The 18,708-nt window shown below is 39.7% G+C and overlaps 2 protein-coding genes across 3 annotated transcripts in view; both read left to right on the top strand.

The window, feature by feature from the left end:
• LOC145436733 (uncharacterized) overlaps positions 1-18,708 on the top strand; it is a 246,599-nt gene that overhangs the window by 71,786 nt on the left and 156,105 nt on the right. The gene's annotated exons all lie outside the window — the stretch shown is intronic.
• LOC145436675 (uncharacterized) overlaps positions 1-18,708 on the top strand; it is a 339,318-nt gene that overhangs the window by 211,743 nt on the left and 108,867 nt on the right. The window contains exon 1 of one of the 2 annotated variants that reach the window (XM_080314006.1): positions 9,056-9,065. The exons of the other annotated variant lie outside the window; for it this stretch is intronic. The gene's annotated coding sequence lies outside the window, so the exon portion shown is untranslated. Of the gene's footprint in view, positions 1-9,055; positions 9,066-18,708 lie in introns of those variants that run through there. 2 annotated transcript variants of the gene reach the window in all.

Raw genomic sequence — 18,708 nt, 5'->3', positions numbered from 1 at the left:
TGTCCCGTATACAATCTCGAACGCAGATTAGTATTTAGTGCACTCCCTTTAAAACCGAAACCCGATTAAACTTTTTACTTTTGTCTCTTGCGCATCGGGTGAATTATTTCATGAATATGCGTCTGGATTTAAGTACTCGTGATGAGCTTATCTTTAGTGCAACCCATATGGAAAGCGACATCAGTTCGCCATTTAAAACGCGGAGTACAGTTTCGTTTCCAAAGAAGCGGCGTTGCAAAGAGGAAATCCCCAGACGTTAATTGTCGGGTTTCGAACCTCTCTTTTCTCCAAACCATTCGCGTACCGCTGGAATCTGAACAAGCTACTTGACACCGACGCTAATGTTTGAAGCAAGGTAATACGAGTCGCCTAACTTGAAATTCCGTAATCGAAAGTTGACAGATTGCTCTGTTGTAACTGAAGTGAATTTGTCAACAATGCATTGTAACCTTTTTTGTTTGATTCTCGCGGTAGGTTTGAACTCGCACTCTATTTATTGTCATTGGAGATCGAGGGAGAGAGAGACGAATCTTTATCGGTGCGTTGGCCGACAGTTATTTCTATCAAGAGCAGTTATTTTGGAACAAAGACAAAATTAATGGTAATGTCGAAGCGTATAAATTGCACATCTCCAAGTGCTATGCGCGGACATATGAGCGTGTACCATGCTGAAATGCGACTTTGAGGCATGCCTGGGCCAATTTCGTGTATGCTTTAACACAGGGGCGGGCAACTTCTCCAGTCGGCGGGCCGGATATAGGATAATTAAGTACTTGACGGGCCGGATTGCTGAATTGATACATTATTCGCCCATTTATCCACATATACAAGGAATAAATCGCATTTAATGAATGTATTTCAACGACGGCAATGTAACTTTAAAGCCATTTCTCGCCAATAATGACGAAGACAATGTGGATTTGAGAACAGCATTGTCATACAGGCGCCGCCATGTCAGCTTGTCTCTGATCAATAGGGCGTTTTTTTTTTACCTAAAAAAAGGAAAATTCTGACCTAAAAAATCAAAATTTTGACTTTTTTTGACCTAAACAAACTGAATTTTGACCAAATTTTGACTTAACGTATGCAAATTACGTGTTTTCCCACATAATGTTAAAATTGTAACACTTATCTTCATTTCTGGTTGGAACTGACTGTCCTAACGAAGTAGTTTTGCATGAAAAAACGCTTTTGGCTTAGAAACAGGCAACCTTTTACACGAAAAAAACAATATTTTAACGAAATCTGACCCTATGAAGAATTCCAGTGGTTACAATATGTATTGATAGAAACAATTAAAACATTTCGTAGTACAACGAGAGATACTTTCCTACATTCTTGGATAGAAAGTGCATATCCTTACTAAGAAGCTTGCCAAGGACGTTCAACAGCAGCAGTTGTTGGTTGACAATGACAACACTCCAGTTGTGCGTTCGCTACTGGTGACACACCGTGTTGCTTCATTCTGACAATGTTGTCTACATCACAATTTTTCATCAAGCGCTTCTTAATATAACAATGATGCAATGCGCAAGAAGTCTTTCTTCAGTTAGGATATTGCGGTCCGTTGACCATAACACCATGTTTACCTATTTGTTTTATGACCGTTTATGATTCACAATGAGCAGACAATTAGCCGTTTACAACGGTAAGCCTATAAAATAGGCTACAAGCTGTAAAATATCAAATGATAAGTTCACCGATACGAACGAAATGCAGACGTCAGAAAAATTTTGACTTCATGAAAAATTTTGACAAATTTTGACCTAACGCTACAATTTTGACAAAATTCTGACAAATTTTGACATGTCAAAAAAAAACCGCCCTACTGATCAATCAACACACTGTGCCATCCTCGATGAAGATTTTAATGCGTTCGATAAGATCGGTACCCCAAATTTACCAAATATCAATTCATTAGGGTTTAGTACTTGACGAGATAGCGTGCTTGTTCAACTGTGTGGCCTATTTTCTTTCGATAATGAATTCATGCCGCCCGCGGCCTCGGAATTTGAAAGTGGCCCGCGACCCGTTTTGAGTTGGCGACCCCTGGCTTAAGCGGTGTCTTACAAAAGGCTTGAAGTGTGCCGTGCTACAGATCTGCGGTTACGGAATCAAAAATAAGAAATATCGGCGTGGTGTAAATGACCATTGTAGTCGACAGGCACCATGATTACCACAAATGCGACGATTAGGGTTGAGTACATCGTAAATGCCGATAATGAAAGTCTTCTCGCTTCGACGAACTTACGCGTAAGCTCTGCCCTCGCTCGCTGCGCATACATGTGTATAATAACATACAGTCACTAATATTTGATGAATGTAAGCAAGTAGTGGGGAATCTCGGAAGACTGGGGCTGCGAGCCACATTATCATGGAAGACGGAAAACTGTCGGCGGGCCGGATCTTGCCCACCCCTGCTTTAACAGATCACTCCAAACAGTTTCGAAACCCTCCTATCTTTTCGTGGTATCGCAGTTTTGCGGAGTTTGAAAATGATAAAATTATTTTCTTAAACTGTTACTGATACTGGTGCGTCTCTTGTTAGCATCAGGCATTGGGTAAGGGATACAAGTTCGGCGTTATGGTTGAAATAGCGGTTGGTTTTGGGGTTGTGAAGTCACACACTCGAGGGTTGCAAGTTGAAGTGTCTATTTTAATGCTGTTGCGAGCTGAATGCTCAATGCATTGCTCCCCGAACTGACAACACTTTCGGACAAGTAAAACAAGGCATATAAATTATATATAAGATATAACTTTGCACTGTGATATCATCAATCCATCTTTTGTTTATAATCTGTGTACAAACTTTGAAAAGACTTCATTATATGGCTAATATAAGCTATGCCCTGTCATTGTGGCGCAGCGATAAAGGATCGGTGAATGCACATTTCCGCGAACTGTACGGACGGAGCGCATTATTATAGCATGCACCTACCAATTGTCAGCGTAAACACTCACGGATTCAATAGCTCCCTTTCACCATTTCCCAGGCAATTAGAATCTTAACGCAGGTAATTTTCGTTGAATAACGCACACATTCCAAATTGCACCTTCCAGACCTTCACAATTAAACGCCGGGTAATAGACGGCCGCATGGCTTACTTCGCGTCACTAGATTTACGCCGAGTTCCAGTTCACATGACCTTGATACAAGACACAACATCGGCTGTGATTGGAAGAGTGTATTCTTGTCTTGTTTGGTTAGGATGGGAGTATAGTTTGATAATGCTAGGTTGCTCGCTCTCACAGTTTCACATTCATGCTACGTTCAGCACGCGTTAATCGTGTGAAGAGAATGAATGTCAAACGATAGACACTTCCCTGTGCATTTCAACAAATTAGAAAGCACTGTGTCAGGGTAATGCTTGTGGAATTGATTTCTATTCCGTGTTAAGAGGATTTAACGAATAGTAGCGAACTACATGATTCAAATCTATATTATAGGGTGCGGGGCATGACATTTTCATTGTCACAAAGTGTGAGAATTAAACATAGAATGGATACTTGCATTTGCTTGTAAGTATATGTTCTTTTACGTGTCTCTGAGTTTCATCTGTTCCGTTTTCGTGTTATTTCGAGTAGTTGATCTCAAATTATTTATAGGAAAGAACTGGAAATAACTTTTTGTCGGTGTTACAATTTTGAAGACATGTACAAGTGGTTAGGCTACTCTGTTGGATTGGAAACCACATGTCCATCTAAATATAGCTGATAATTCTGTAGTCTGTGTGCTACTTACGAAGTCTAGATTCGATTACTAAATGTCAATGAATAAGATAGGACAGCGCAGCACAGATCCGTTTATGTATCGCTTTTCAGCACAAATATAGGACTGACAATAATTAAAATCTAACAGAAATACGCCATGATTCAAATTTGGGGAACATTTGCCTTGCTGACTAATATGGTCATTTACACCAGGCCAATTTTGTTTAATTTTAATCCGTAGCTACCGAATTGTAGCACAGCCCACTTCTAGGATCTTATAAGACACCGCTTACACGGATGAGATGAGGGGCCTGGATAAATCTCCGAAACTTATGTACAAATTCTGGAGTAGACCTAGGTCGGACACGAACCTGCAACCCATTAGTCTTGCAGATGTAGATTATACCACTGCGCTATCTCGCCACCGCAAGGAGGCATTGAACAATGTCGGAACTTTTCAAGAATGACACAATAAACATTACTGGGTCGATTGCAAGTCGAACCGCTGTATTTCAATGCTGCTAGTAACGACAAACAAAGACGTGTCGGCATTTGTATCGCTGAAGATAAAATGCAATATTCCCGGTATTATAATTTACGCGCAGAATTAACCACAATAAGCTGTCATAAACGGAGTGAAAGGACTCATAGCGATTAATCTATCTACCGCAAAATGGCGATTGACATCGTAATGTGCGAATTATACCATCGACTATTCAGTATTCAGACTCGGCGGTCTTCCCTTTTGTTCCGTGAACAATATGTTCGCATTCCGCCGGTGATAAGATTGAGTTTGATCGGCCACTGCGGTTACAATCGTGCGGATTGGAATCGAGATACTGTGGCTCTATTCATCCGTTGACTACAAAGAATTCATACCCGCTATACTAGGAATGCGTTTAAGTAATCGATATTAGCTAGTTTCAAGTATTTGTGAATCGTAATTATAAATGCTATTGTGGACTGTATTCAAATTATACGGTATATCATTCAAATTTAAATATTTTTGCAGTTCTAACCCCGTGGTTCAAAGGAGCTGTATCATAATCGTGATATTCTACTCAAATAATGACCCGTAATATTCACTCGAAGATTCAACGTATCTGAATATGCTATTAGGTCAAAACGTGGCACGAAAAAAAGAATTTGTATTAAGTATCTTCATATCAGGGTATATTTGGTTCAATCGTTCCTAATTATTTTTATATTTTAGGCGTAATATTCAGATACTTGTGACTTCCTATGAATATTATTATAAGATTACGCTCGCATCATATGATTTGGACGATTCACCATGATCTGCGATATGCAATCGAGTAAATCAGTGATGGCGTGTGTAATTGTAGACGTATTCACTTGCGATGAAGTAAATCAGGGTGGTTCGATCGCCACGATATTCTAAATACGTCAAAGATATATTGGGTATACAATAATTTTTGTTTTAATTTGATTGAATGCAATATTGCGATGCTCTTTATTAACCATGTTCGTATTGCGCAATTACCAAAAGTACGCTACTACATTGGATAATATGATTGCCATCATGGTTATTTCAGAACCCCGCGAGGATGAGGACGATAATGGCCAAATCTCACAGAAGTCGATCACGATGCCGATTCAATGACACGTAATCACGATTATTGACGATTTCATTTATATTGATTCCTTGAACGCATAATGATGAAGTGGTGGAACATCTGAGGCACAGCTACATCATGATATAACAAATTGTTGGAGTTTTTTTAGTTTTCATTCGCTTATTTTACAAATTAATCCATTTATATAAGCAAAATAATCGATTGCGATTACGACAACTTCGGATTCATTCAATGATAATCGATTACGATTACTTGAAATGTTGAAATCGTCGCCCCATGTCTGATACTGACCATGAGCCCCACATATGGATCAATTAACATCATGACTCTATGTGTGTAAGGATCCTAGTAGCTTCTTAGTTTTATCCCGTCAATCTCATGTAGATCGGCATCGAGCCCGTTTAACGCAGACAGTTACGATGCAACCACAACGAGCAATGGTTAATTCTGAAATCGTGGTTTGAAAGTAGCAATTGACAATCCGAAAAGGACATCTATCGTGAAGGTCAAAGTGCTAACAGCGGTCTAATCGAGTTTCAGTAAAAGGTTTTCGAGATATCCCCGCCCATGACAACCTAATACCTTCACAGTTACGTTACGGTTTTGAAACTTACGAAAAAAACTTCAAAAATACCGCTATCACAGACATCGACGCCATACGACATAAAACGTCACTGGGTTTCATATACGCAACCGTTGTTTCGTACACCTGCTGTCCAAATAATCGTTGTTTAACTGCCGGCGACTTTGCGTTCCGGTGCTCGCCAATTCGCAGATTTTCGCCCATTTTGCCGGTAAATGACGTAATCGCCCTGTCGCGACTAGACCATGAAACGCGATACACGCGCGTGTATCAACCTTGCCGAACAGAACAGTAAAAGTGATGCTGTAAGTTAACATTGCCGAGGCGATTAAGCATAATTTCAGAGTTGAAAAGGACCTATTCTCCAATTGCACTATACTTTGTGTGTTTTGTTTAAGACAATGTTACCGCTCTTACGGGAAGTCGTTGGTGGTTAAATCAGTGGTTTCCAACCGCTCCTCTGATTGGCCTCTAAACATGCCACAGAAATCCATAACTGCAACACCAATGGGTTGCGAATTCGAGCCCGGCCGAGGTCGATTCCAGAATTCGTACCTAAGTGTTGGAGATTTATCTGGGCTTCTCCTCGCCATCTCATCCGTGTAAGCTGTGTCCCATGAAAGTCTAGAAGTGGGCCGTGCAACAAGTCGGCAGCTGCGGAATAGAAATGAAAAAAATAGCCAGGTTCAAATGAACATAGTAGTCGACAAACACCATGAATACCACAAACAAACAAGTAGCTATCGTGTCCATTCGCGTGGTACAAAAGTTAACTCTATAGTTTTTAAATCTAACTCTAATATAATCCGTATGTAGTAAGATTTAGACAAACTTTAAAACGTGAGAAGACGCACTTTTTTCCTTCCCATTTGAACCGGAGGAAATGGTTTGTGTACCGTGACGTCTTGTGCTCCAGATTATTGGATATGAAGTACCTGTTCTAAATCTTGAATCGAATTGCCCACCGACGAGCGAGAGGGATCATTTCCTGCCGTTGACCCGAGAGTGAGATTTATGACGTAAGTGATGGGACGAGTAAGGTGCGGGTGATGGTTATCAGAAAGAAATAATTCCCGGGACGAAGAAGGATTAACGGCCGGCGTGATTAACGAGATAACGATCGTCTATTTCCGAATGAAAGCTTGGATACTGCGTCACCATACAAGTTACTGTAATATTATCAATTATATCAAATCCAATTGGTCCAGTTTTTATAAACCGTGACAATTGGGACAAATTATACCACATTATCAATGTCTACCCATAGAAAACAGCATGTCCTCGCACACTCGGACTTATATACGACACCTCTCCATAGGCGTGTCGTTATATCAATTATGTTCAAGCGACCGCAAAGGAAGCATTACCTCGATACATCATGATTAATATGATATGCCTTACTGTGATTTATTTGTACCTTAAACAGCGCGGGCGTCGTGGGTATCTTTCGAGCGTCACCAGAACATTCCCATTGTCGATTACCGGAATATATTTGCATACCGTGCGTCCATGCCATTGCCTTGGTCTGTCTGATAAAATACTAATCACAAATATAGCAGTTCAACCCGTAACGTATTTGAGCTTGAAATGCAAGTCTGGAATGATTTCCACGCGAATTCATAATACCGTTGGAAAAAGCAGGGAAGAATGCACACCCGAAAATCGATCTGGTCATCATGTTTTAATATCAGTTCAGTTTATGAACAATTTCATCATTTCGAAGTACTAGAAGATGACGACAAAATGAAAATATAGGAATGTGTCTGAAAAACTTGAAGTAGTATTCCAATTAAACACCCACCTTGGCATATAAAATTTAAATATGAGAGGCACGCACACCGAACACAAAGTAACACAAAAAGCGTTACAAATGAAATGGCATTATGTCCGTATAGGATATGGATAAAGCAGATCGCGGTCTGGTAATCTGAAGAACAGACTAGCATTTATCCAGTACGATCTGTTTGTATTTGACTTGATCGGCAGCTGTCGCGTTGCAGGCTAAACGCCGTACCACAGTCGTGGTCCGGCCTACTTGATAAAGCGATGCGTTGTCTTATAATTCCTGCTGTCTACCGGGTGGCGAGGACGAGCATGTGTTATCTGTTCGCATCGAAGCTTATTACAACCAAATACTCCAGCAATGATGAGATGAGTAGAATTCATCGAATTTTGCGGGGCAATGACCGCAACGGAATTGATGATAACATTTTTAATTTCTAGATTCCTCACATTTTGTATTATCCGGAAGTGTTCGAGATTCGGGATATCGGAAATTGTAGCCCGAATTCATCACGACGAAACAATTCAGTGACGTCAATACGGATTTACAATATTTTAAAAACAGGAAAATTCAGAATCATCTCCCAATTTCAAACACTTGTGGAAAGTATGTTGAGCGTCATACGTGGCCATTATCAAAGAGTTATTATAATACGCCGCATATTTGTTCAAGTGTCAGATAAGCCGGAATGCAATTGACGCCTGCTGCCGAGAATTTGCGAAAGCTTGTCGCCTTAATCATAAAGTCAACTTTGTGCGTAACTTGATTATCCGCTGTTCACAGTCTTCGTGTCACTTGTGGGTTGCGTATTATTACGAACGGAAAGTATTTGTTGATATCTCTCGGTATCCTGTGAACAAAAACAAGAAATTGGAAGTAGTAATGGGATATCATGGGTGGTCGAAGTAGTGATAGATGTATTGCCGAAAATTTACTACTCAATTTCAACTGAAGTAGGTATTTTCGACATATGACAAAACTACATTTAGTCTTGAAGTAGATATTTACAGGTCTAAGCAGTACCCAAGTACGTAATTTTGAAAAGTAGATGTGGCCGGGGAGTCGCATACTTTAAAAAATTATTGGGAAGTGCTTGCTCTCGAAATTGATGATGGATCTTCGCGATTAATCCATAATGATTGCTGACAATATATTCAATTAAATAGTATATTCATATTGAAATGAACCCGAATATTTTCGGCTGACACTCGTCAGGGGTAATCGTCAGCAACTAGTATTACCCCTGACGAGTGTCAGCCGAAAATATTCTGGTTCATTTCAATATGAATATACTATTTAATTGTATATTGAAGTTCTGTACCTCCAAGAAGCTCTTCTGACAATATATTGTTTTACGGGGATGTTGGGATATCTGACTCTGTTGTTATAACTACGTACGTATATAAGTGATGCAAACTTGTTCCAAAATTACTTTCCGTTTAACAGAATTGAGAACGTAAAGATGTAGGAATTTTTGCCCTAAAAACTTGAAGGGAAAACTGAAACATTTGAGTACGGTAAGAGTGTGCATGCATATCCCCCCGTGTACCACCCCGGATATACAGGTGTTAATATATACCCATGTTGCTCGAAACCAGACCCAACCTCCGACTTATACCGTGGTATACATCGAGTGCAACATTTTAATCCAATTATGCTCGCACGTAGGAATTAGAAAAGTGTCCACATAGGCACGTGGGATTTTTGACCGCTATATACTTCTGAGGTTCTGTTGTCGTCTATCACCCTTTCGGCCCTTTGGATGTGAATACACATTCTTTCCGTTAAGCGTGTAGGGACCTTATCTCGTTACTGAACATATTTCTGGGATGTGCAGATCTACTGTAAGCACTCGAAATGAGAGCTTGAAGACACCGCCTTGTAGTCAATTATATTTGGCTTGTATGCCGCATGGAGCTCCGTCGACCGTGCTAAATGGTCCGATGTCCCACGTTTGCCATTTCGTGTTAATTGTGAATAAATGTGTTCCAATAAATCGATTTTAATTAGCCAAGCACTCCGTTCATGCGAGGATCAAGTTTGTTTAATTGTGAGAAAGCGTTCGTTCCACGAAAGCACGGGAAGGTCAGCTGAGGGAACACGATGTTCCCACACTCATTTTATTTTGTGTTGCAATTACGAAGATGTGTGATGAATTCGCCACCGTAATTATCCATATTCGTCGTTTGATCCGGGACTTCATATCGTGTTCAAATACACGGCCAGTGCAAAACGGTAGCCGCGCGGTTATGCGAACGTTATTAATAACCCTATTCGTCGCAGAAATTGACGTCAGAGCGCCGACTTGTACCACTGACCCTCAAATTTCAGTCCTTTACTTTCCTCTCCTTTCAGAAATCGCAAGTTAATGGGTATAAGCAAAAAAATGTAGAGTATATATATATGTACGCGTCTATCGTTGGGATTAATATGTCGTACAATCTAGTTACGTATATTTATTGTGAAAGAACATATTATTAAGACTAAAATTTGTATATACATTTTTTGATTTGTATTCCCCATCATAACTCCTACAGACATGGCGCACAAAAGCAATATGATGTGATAGGTCTAGTGCCGAGCGGATCGACAAATTCTCTGATCCGACTCCGATCCTCTTTGTCAATTATCTGGTCCGGCTCCGACAAGAAATGATGAAGGCCGGCCGGATATCCATTCCGTCTCTGGTTCATGGTCCGCCCTACACGGTACGGGGGCTCCGTGAATTTATAAATATCGCTCGTTTATTTTCGCACTGGTTTGGCGGTTATTTGCGTGTGGTTGGTTGGTTGGTTGGTTGGTAGGTTGCTAGGTAGTTATTTAGTTTCAAAAGTCATGCTCATCAATAAAGACCGTATTAAAAAAGTACTGATGCAGCTCCGGCCAACATTGAAAAAATCCGGGCGGATATCCAATCCGGTTACGGTCCATGCTCCGCACTAATAGGCACCAGTATCACGATTTTACTACACTTGACAATAATAATATTAACATGAAGAATGCACACGCACTTGCTGCTTCGCATTGTTACTAATTACAAAGGCAATACAGACCGTGGTACACCAGTCCTTTAGGAGAGATAAGCGTCACTACTATTATCTGTCATCCTACTATCATTATTAAACAACATCTGTTATATAAAGTTGGTATGGCACCTAATCGTTGTTCTGAAGATTAGACACCGTGATGGGAGTGGAATGCAAATTCTAAATGAGTTTTGAAACAATGGAAGTTCATTTTAAAACCTCTGAGACCAAGTTGCATGTCATGTCCGCATATTGAATTAGTTACAAACGTTTGAATGGATGGCTACAGATTAGTTGAAGCGCCACGCGTGAAGCTGCGAGGAAAGAGAGCGTCCAACCTTAAACCTTTGTAAATGAGCGTAATTGTAGAGTTAAATTCAGAATTCAAATATTTGTATAAGGTTGAAACGGCATCGCGATAAGCTATAAATACTCGAAGAGCCGTTGCGTTTGGGAGTAAAGGTTATCAAAGTCATTGTCACTACACGCCGGCCACATCAAGCCTGTCAAATGTCGGTTATTCAAATTATAGGGATTGCTTCAACAAACATACTTATAATCTCGGTGAATGAGATTTCGCAATTTCGATATTGGTTTGATTGCTTCAACAAATGAACTTTGTACGATAATATCCAGAGTCCCGCTAACGGCTTCTTGTGCTCTAATAGCAGCTATCATACTAAAGTTGACCCTCAATCATAGTCCAGTCGTGGTCTACGTGACGTGTCCCCAGTTCTGGGTTAGAACTTGCTTTGATGAACTAACGACACACTTCAGCAAAAATATCAGAGGCATTCTATCTAAAAAGAGTCCCTAATGAAGCAGAGGAGACACATCAAATTATATTATTGTAATCACGGACTGATAAATATCAGAATAGGAATATTCCAATTCAATCATGAAATCGGTTTATCAGGTCATTGCGATAATTTTAACCTCGAGCCTTCGCGCCGATCTGTAATCTGCAACATTTTCCGTGAAAACTATCAATTTGTTTGATGCTCTATCTGAAGGACCAATCGCAGGTCCTCATGGATCATTCTCTATCGTATATATAATATATATATATATATATCCATTTCATAAGTATTTTAAGGCGAGATGCAATCTAACTAATCAATGAATTCGTTCCACTCTGATCAATTTGAATTCAACTTATCGATGGCGATACCTTGCAATCCTAGAGCAGCAAAAGCTCATCAACTCTTGGAAACTACCTAACGGCATATTAGTTTGAATTTAACAGCCGGCTGGACCATCACGAGTGTACAATATGCGGTGTGACACATCTCCACACTTTAAAACACGTGTTGATTGCCTGGAACTAGAAAGGCATTGGAATTGAATTCATAGTTGCGATAGCTTCTGCATTCCTCGATGTCTAAAGGAATGCAATTTTACTGAATGCGTGCAATTTGATTGAATTTATCCTACGAGAGTCCAATCATACCCTAAAATGTATATTTATCTTCCTATATCAAGACACCGGGAAGTGGAATCTAACCACTTGAGATAGCGCAGTTAGTCCGCGGTATCTATATACAGAGTAATTTCCCGATGGTAACATAAATAATATGAATCATGATAGGCGGTTGACGTGCGGCGATATGTGACCGCAGATTGACCGGATTTACCGCAAAGTTATATCGGGGAATTATTATAGTAACTGCGAATATAGTCGAGTGAATCTCCAAGCATCGGAATCACGCGGTCAGGTTATGCGGTGTCAAGTGCTTCGAAGCAGTTTATCGGTGTATATAGCTGGTTTTCCTGTTGCCGTCGAAAATGAAATATCATAGCTATGATACGCGTTTTCCGAATCAATATGAAAATCACCTTCCGCTCTTTCTGCGATGTAAAATCGAATAATATAGTCATATTGAAATAATGCAGAATACTTTCGGTTGACAATGGCCTGGGTTAATCGTCAGCGACCAGCACTAATGTTAAAAGAACATTTTATATCAACAATGGTATCACTAAATATGACGTCGTTGGCATGAAAATTCGAATCATGGAGTCGTGTAAAGATCGCTTGTGCTCAATATTAGATTATACATAAATTCATTTCGTCGGTAAAAACTAGGTTGGCTGATTTAAATTTTCATAAAGTCGACCTTAAGAAGGAACACGAATGAAAGAATTGTTTGCTTGATATTCATGGTGTTTCGACTACATTGGTCATTTTACACCAGGCCGATATTCTTTATTTTTGATTCCGTGTTTACCGACTTGTAGCACCGCCTGCTTCTAGGCTTTTATAAGTCACCGCATACACGGATCACGTGGTGAGAAGGAGCCTACATAAAACGCAAACACTTAGGTAGGTATAATGGAGTCGATTTCGGTCAGACACGATACAGCAACCCATTGCATTGTGCGAAACAAAAGAATGAATGAACATGAGATTTGGCAAGATAATTTTAATTATCCAGTCGAACAGATCGCTTAAGCTCAATATTATATTATACATAAACTCTTCTGTCAATGCAAACTCGGTTGGCTGATTTTGATAAAAAGAAGTCGACCGGAAGACACACGAATGAGAATATTCGGGTTACTTTCAATATGAATAAATTGAATATACTATGCAAAAAATGAATGAATGGATAGCTTTTCCGGTCGGCGCGAAATCGGTTATCTCCGTGATGTGCAAATTACACACAATCTTCAAATATATTGACTGAGAAATTGAGTACGGTGAAGCAAAACTATAATACCGGTTTTGACGAAACCTTTGAAATCATGATTTCAAATCCAGGAAATATGGATATTTGAAGTAAAACAATATTTTGACCGACGATGTCCTGGCCAACAACATAGCGTGATGGTGACGCATCCGGCTTCTTGATCGGTAAGTCGTGGGCTCGATCTCTGGCCGGGTCGGACCAAAGACCTGATCAGTTACACTGGTATCCATGACTTCCTCGCTTGGTGCTCGCGCATTGGGATAGCATGGAGGGGTGGTGCAAGACTTCGAAAGCCGTACAAGGCTATATTTGCACCTTCCTTATCCAGCGGCATATGCACATCATGCACTCATGGTATGCATATGCACAGATCGCGTCTATATGTATACCATGGGTCGGTGTATATGCCGCAAAAAACATGAAGGACATAAAGAAACTACGTCGTGTTCTTTCCTATATTCCACCGTAAATTAGAGCAATTCGTCTTTCGCGACTCATTTCTGCAGTAGTTTTCCCGATGTGTTCAGCTGTCTTGTCCCAACTCTGGAAAATATTCATTCTTTTACAATTTGGCGGGGAGAATTCGCTCACAATACATCGATACTGGTCTTTCGCGGTAATGTGGACTGCAAGGCTATGGGACCGGTGCTAATAGCAAAAGTTACGAGAGCATAACGAGAGCATAATAATGACCGAGTTGGCACGGCACACTGTTTGATGCATATACCAAAGAGAAGCGATTCTACCTTGCTTAAAATTTAGTTCTGCCGATCACGGATATCATGCACCGACGGTTTCCAACACATATCATTACCAAACACAATTTCGCAGTTAAACAACAAAATCCGCCTCTTCAAAGACAGAAAACAGCGCTCAGAAACACAATTCTTCTACAAGGCGACCAAACGTTGTAAATAGGTTTCGGGTTTGATGGTGATTAGTCCTCATTTCGTGACAAAAAGAGTTTTAGAAATGGTTTCAATCCCGTTAGAAACATTGACATGACAATGTCAGACGCTGTAATTGAAAGGCATGTTGCGCCACATTGGTCTGTGATTAAACGAAGCGACCTAATCCAGTAATTGCAGCGTGAGTGATAGACAGAATCGTTTCATTAGGTCTCCATTAAACTAATGGCGTAATTGCATCACACAATCAGTCAGTCGCGGGTCCTTTTTCTGAGCAAATTAAGAGAACCAGGTGCAGGCGAAATTTACTCCGGTTTCGAATTTCCTGCAGGAGGGTCACGAGACACAATTAAAATATTATACAATTTACCGGCATCCTAATACATACTTTATGACGTTCTAGTCACAAGCGACTCGTATATAAATGCTGTAATCTGTTTGAAGTAAATCCCTGTATCCTATACCTGCATACTCACACGAAGTGTATAATAAATAGCTATTTTGTAGTTTGCACATTATGTACTTGGCTTCAAGACTGTCCGAATTTGATTATAGTCAGTAAAAAACTATGCATATCAATACCAATACTTATTTTAAACAAGAATAATAGTTTACAACTGTTTATTCAAGTTTAGAAATCGTAATCAGGTTTCCGTCACGAATCATTGAAATCCCAGAAATATTCGTCATTGTGAGATTAACTGAACATCCTTATTTGGCTCTTCTCGCTTCCAATAAATTTCCAATCATGAATGTAAGAACTCTATCACAACTTCAACGAAAAATTATCAACTTTTACAAGCTGGTTATGGTCAATGAGCAACAGTTATACTGGTAATGAAGAGGTGTAAGGGTTATAATTATGTATTAAGGCTGGCATACCGCACTTGTAGTGCTTTACGTAATTTTCAAAACCTCTGTCGTTCCTGCACAATATTGAAACGGACTGACACAGTACTGGGAAATTTTGGGCCTCTCCGCTTAGCTCATTCAGATCAGGGTATGCAATCGTGAAATGATGGAAACTTATAGCTAAGTAGATATTTTGATAATGAACAGCAATTTAGTAGATTGGTCTTCAATCTACGAGCCCTGGTGGAATAGAGAAGCAAATATTCTTCTAATAATGACTACATTGAGGTCATTTGTAGCGCGAAAATTCGCGGGTAATTTGCGTTGGGTGAATTGAGAACAGTGGGAATGTATAAAAATACCGATGATATCACGGGGAGCCCGTGAGATAGCTGCGGAAATTATGCGAAAAAAAACCTCATCTGATAACGTCATCTTTCTAGCAGCGAAGGCGTGACCTGACAATCGTAAACGCGTGAGTAAGGATATTGGCTCTGCTGTTTATGGTTTGCTATTTGGCAGAGGTGGTCAAAATAGTCATTGCTTGTAGTCTTGTAGAAGTAGAAGGAACTTCGTGAATTAATATTCAAAAGCAAGCCAAAGCCGTGATTCCATAGGTAGTGAGATCGTAAGTATTATGGGCCTAGTTTAGCCTGGTGAAGTGGAAATATTATTCAAGCACATAACCCCTGAGTAAGAAGGGCAAATAGGGAAATCGTAATTTTGGACCGGGAACAAGTAGAAGTAATTCGTTACTGACCACGCCAGGTGTTGCGAAAATGTTTCATGAAGTCATTAGAGCAGTTGTTCTTAACCTGGGATCCATGGACCCCCCGAGGCTCCGTGTAAAAGCATTTGGGGTCCCTTGTTTCCCTGAAGAATTTTGGGAAACCACAAAGCGATTATTATTACTTTTATTTCTCTATTTAAATGTACATTTGTCAAGCTTAAGCACGTGAGAATAAACTGTTACAGGTATGCATCAAAATAAATTTATGCTGTCGCCTACATTGACCTCGCACTTCAATACTACATCTAACACAACGCTTGTCGGTAACGGTCAAATCACGTTGTACTCGTCTATTACGCAAAAAGCATGCGGGTTAGTTTAGCAGAGGCGATAACTGCCCTCTACTTAAATTTGCTTATGTTGAAACGTTTTGGCATGGTCCCTTTGGTCACTTTTAAAATCGAATTGTATCGCCGGAAAAAACCGCTTGTAGAAGCGTGACCAAGTCCTAACAGTGCGAGACGACCCCCGCTAAGAAGCTCTGGCCCTTTTCCCCGCTGTCATTCGTCAGCCTATCTTGTCTTTATTAATTTATTCCCCTACTTTTTTCTAGTTTCTTTATTTTAGTATTATGTTAATGGTGAATTCAACTTATAGTTTTTCGTTCGATCTGTATTTCCTTCTTCACCAACAACAACAACACTAAAAGTTTTTGACAGTCCAGTCACAGCTGAGTAGCATAATGATTATAAATATCAATACTATGTTAATTGATTATTTCAAACGGGTCTGTGACAACAAAGAGGTTTGTAACTACTGCTTTAGAAGGAGGACGATATATGCTCAATTGCCCTGCTATACATGTTTTATTCAACGCTTGACATGAACCTTTACAATATTATTCGGATTTCACATCTTAGGAAAAGATGCGACTGACTTTGCTTCGTGTAAATACGAGACAAGTGTCCATCCCAAAACTGATAGTGGATTATTTCTCATTTGAAATCACATCAATAAAAGACAATAAAAGTCATGTGTCACGCCACTTACCTTAAGAACGATACGAGATTACCGCCCTTCAAGATTACCGCACATTTACAACAATCGAATCGACAAATAAAAACACTGCGGTAAACTTAAGACAAGGAATCGTGATGGTATCATCTTCGCAAAAGCAAATAGCATTTCTATCTAATGAGAAAACTAATGATCGGAACCACGGTGGGTGGAATATTAATGATCTAGGGAACAAAAATTGGTTTTTCTTATGTTTTCATTGTTTTCATTGTACATCCGAAATCACTTGCCTGCGAGTTTTTAACTTATCGGTAACGGATGATCGAATGAGACAGATGAATGGAGATCTCAACAAAAACTATATGGAACCAAACATACGTTGAATCGTTTGACATCACGAAAATAGACAGGATGATTGTACAATGTGCATCGTACAGTTGTACACTCATCTTTAGCTTAGTAAGAATGTGGATTAGGAACTCACAAACAAAAACGATCTTGTCACAAGCCGAGAGCATATCTCTTTTCTCACAGTAATATAGGTGAATTCTGATCTATAATACTCAACACCAAAGGTCAAAATTGTGACAAAGTGGATTTCGTCACTGCATTTTCCAGATATTAAAATTCCGATTCTAGCTAATCTTCCTTAACTAAATGCTAATTATCGTTTCTGTATTTATCCGACAAGACGTTAGACCGTGAAGATTAGAACACTCCGTTCCGTGGCATGAAGCAGAACACTTTAATGTTTCCGGATTAGTGACAATAAAATTGTACCATCCGAACGACATGGTGATTAAAAGTCTGTGAGATTATCCGGGTAACAAGACATTCCATGCCGTGAGTCGAAAACGTCGGCAGAAGATCCATTCGGGAATTTCGTGTGAAGCTACAGGTTTTTTTTATATAGCGCGCACCCGGTAAAAAAAAGGTCAAGCTTAATATAAAGTAGGCCAATTGACATCGTGTCGCAAAATATTCCGATTTCTAGAATGCTGTTACGTAACCAGAAAGATGTCTTAATATTTGTTGAACCATGCAAACGATTTTGAAAAACACGCTTCTGAAAAGGCTCAAGCTGGTGAGGGAGGAAGAATTCCTAATCTCTTTATCAATGCGAAACTATATATGTGGATACCGAAGTCCATAATACTTGAAACTTAAGACTTAAAAACTCTCACCAGTACCGCAGTAAACAATTTCAAATTACAAATATTACAACTTAGAAAAAGCAACATCATTATTAGAACATAACTATGAGGATGTCTTGAATACGTTGGTCCCAACTCCGGATATTAAATGCAGACCAAATGTTAGTGCTTTCCTTGACGGATTCTGGATAAAACAAAAATTTAGGATTACGCCTTGACCAATCGGTTCATGGACATGACGTAACAACTCTCGGTATAGGAGCATCAACACAAACTGAGCTATGCATCGTCATAATAGAAAAGCGTTTCCTACGACTGTTAAGTGCTGATCATGTATCCCTATATTTTAGAATAAATTATCTGCCTGTATTCGTGTAAAAGAACATGTCGAGCTACTTGACAGGGATGACGAAAGAGTTTCGATGGTGGATTAACAATGATTTCGGTTCCGATGATAACTTAAAATCTTTTAATACTCGGTAAGTGGGAAAGCGTGAATAATTGACCCTCCCACACATACACGCCCTCCCAAACCGACCGTATTTGAAGAACAAAAAGCCATACCATGGACCCGAACATGAGAGCATTTTCTCGATTGCAGCAAGACATCATGTCATTGCAAATGCCCGAATCCGGTTTTTCAGGAGACGCAGATG

This window comes from Botryllus schlosseri, chromosome 1 (genome assembly GCF_051294905.1).
Source record: "Botryllus schlosseri isolate E-star chromosome 1, Bs_hap1, whole genome shotgun sequence".
NCBI classification, from domain to species: Eukaryota; Metazoa; Chordata; class Ascidiacea; order Stolidobranchia; family Styelidae; genus Botryllus; species Botryllus schlosseri.
This window is presented reverse-complemented; position numbering and strand designations above follow the sequence as displayed.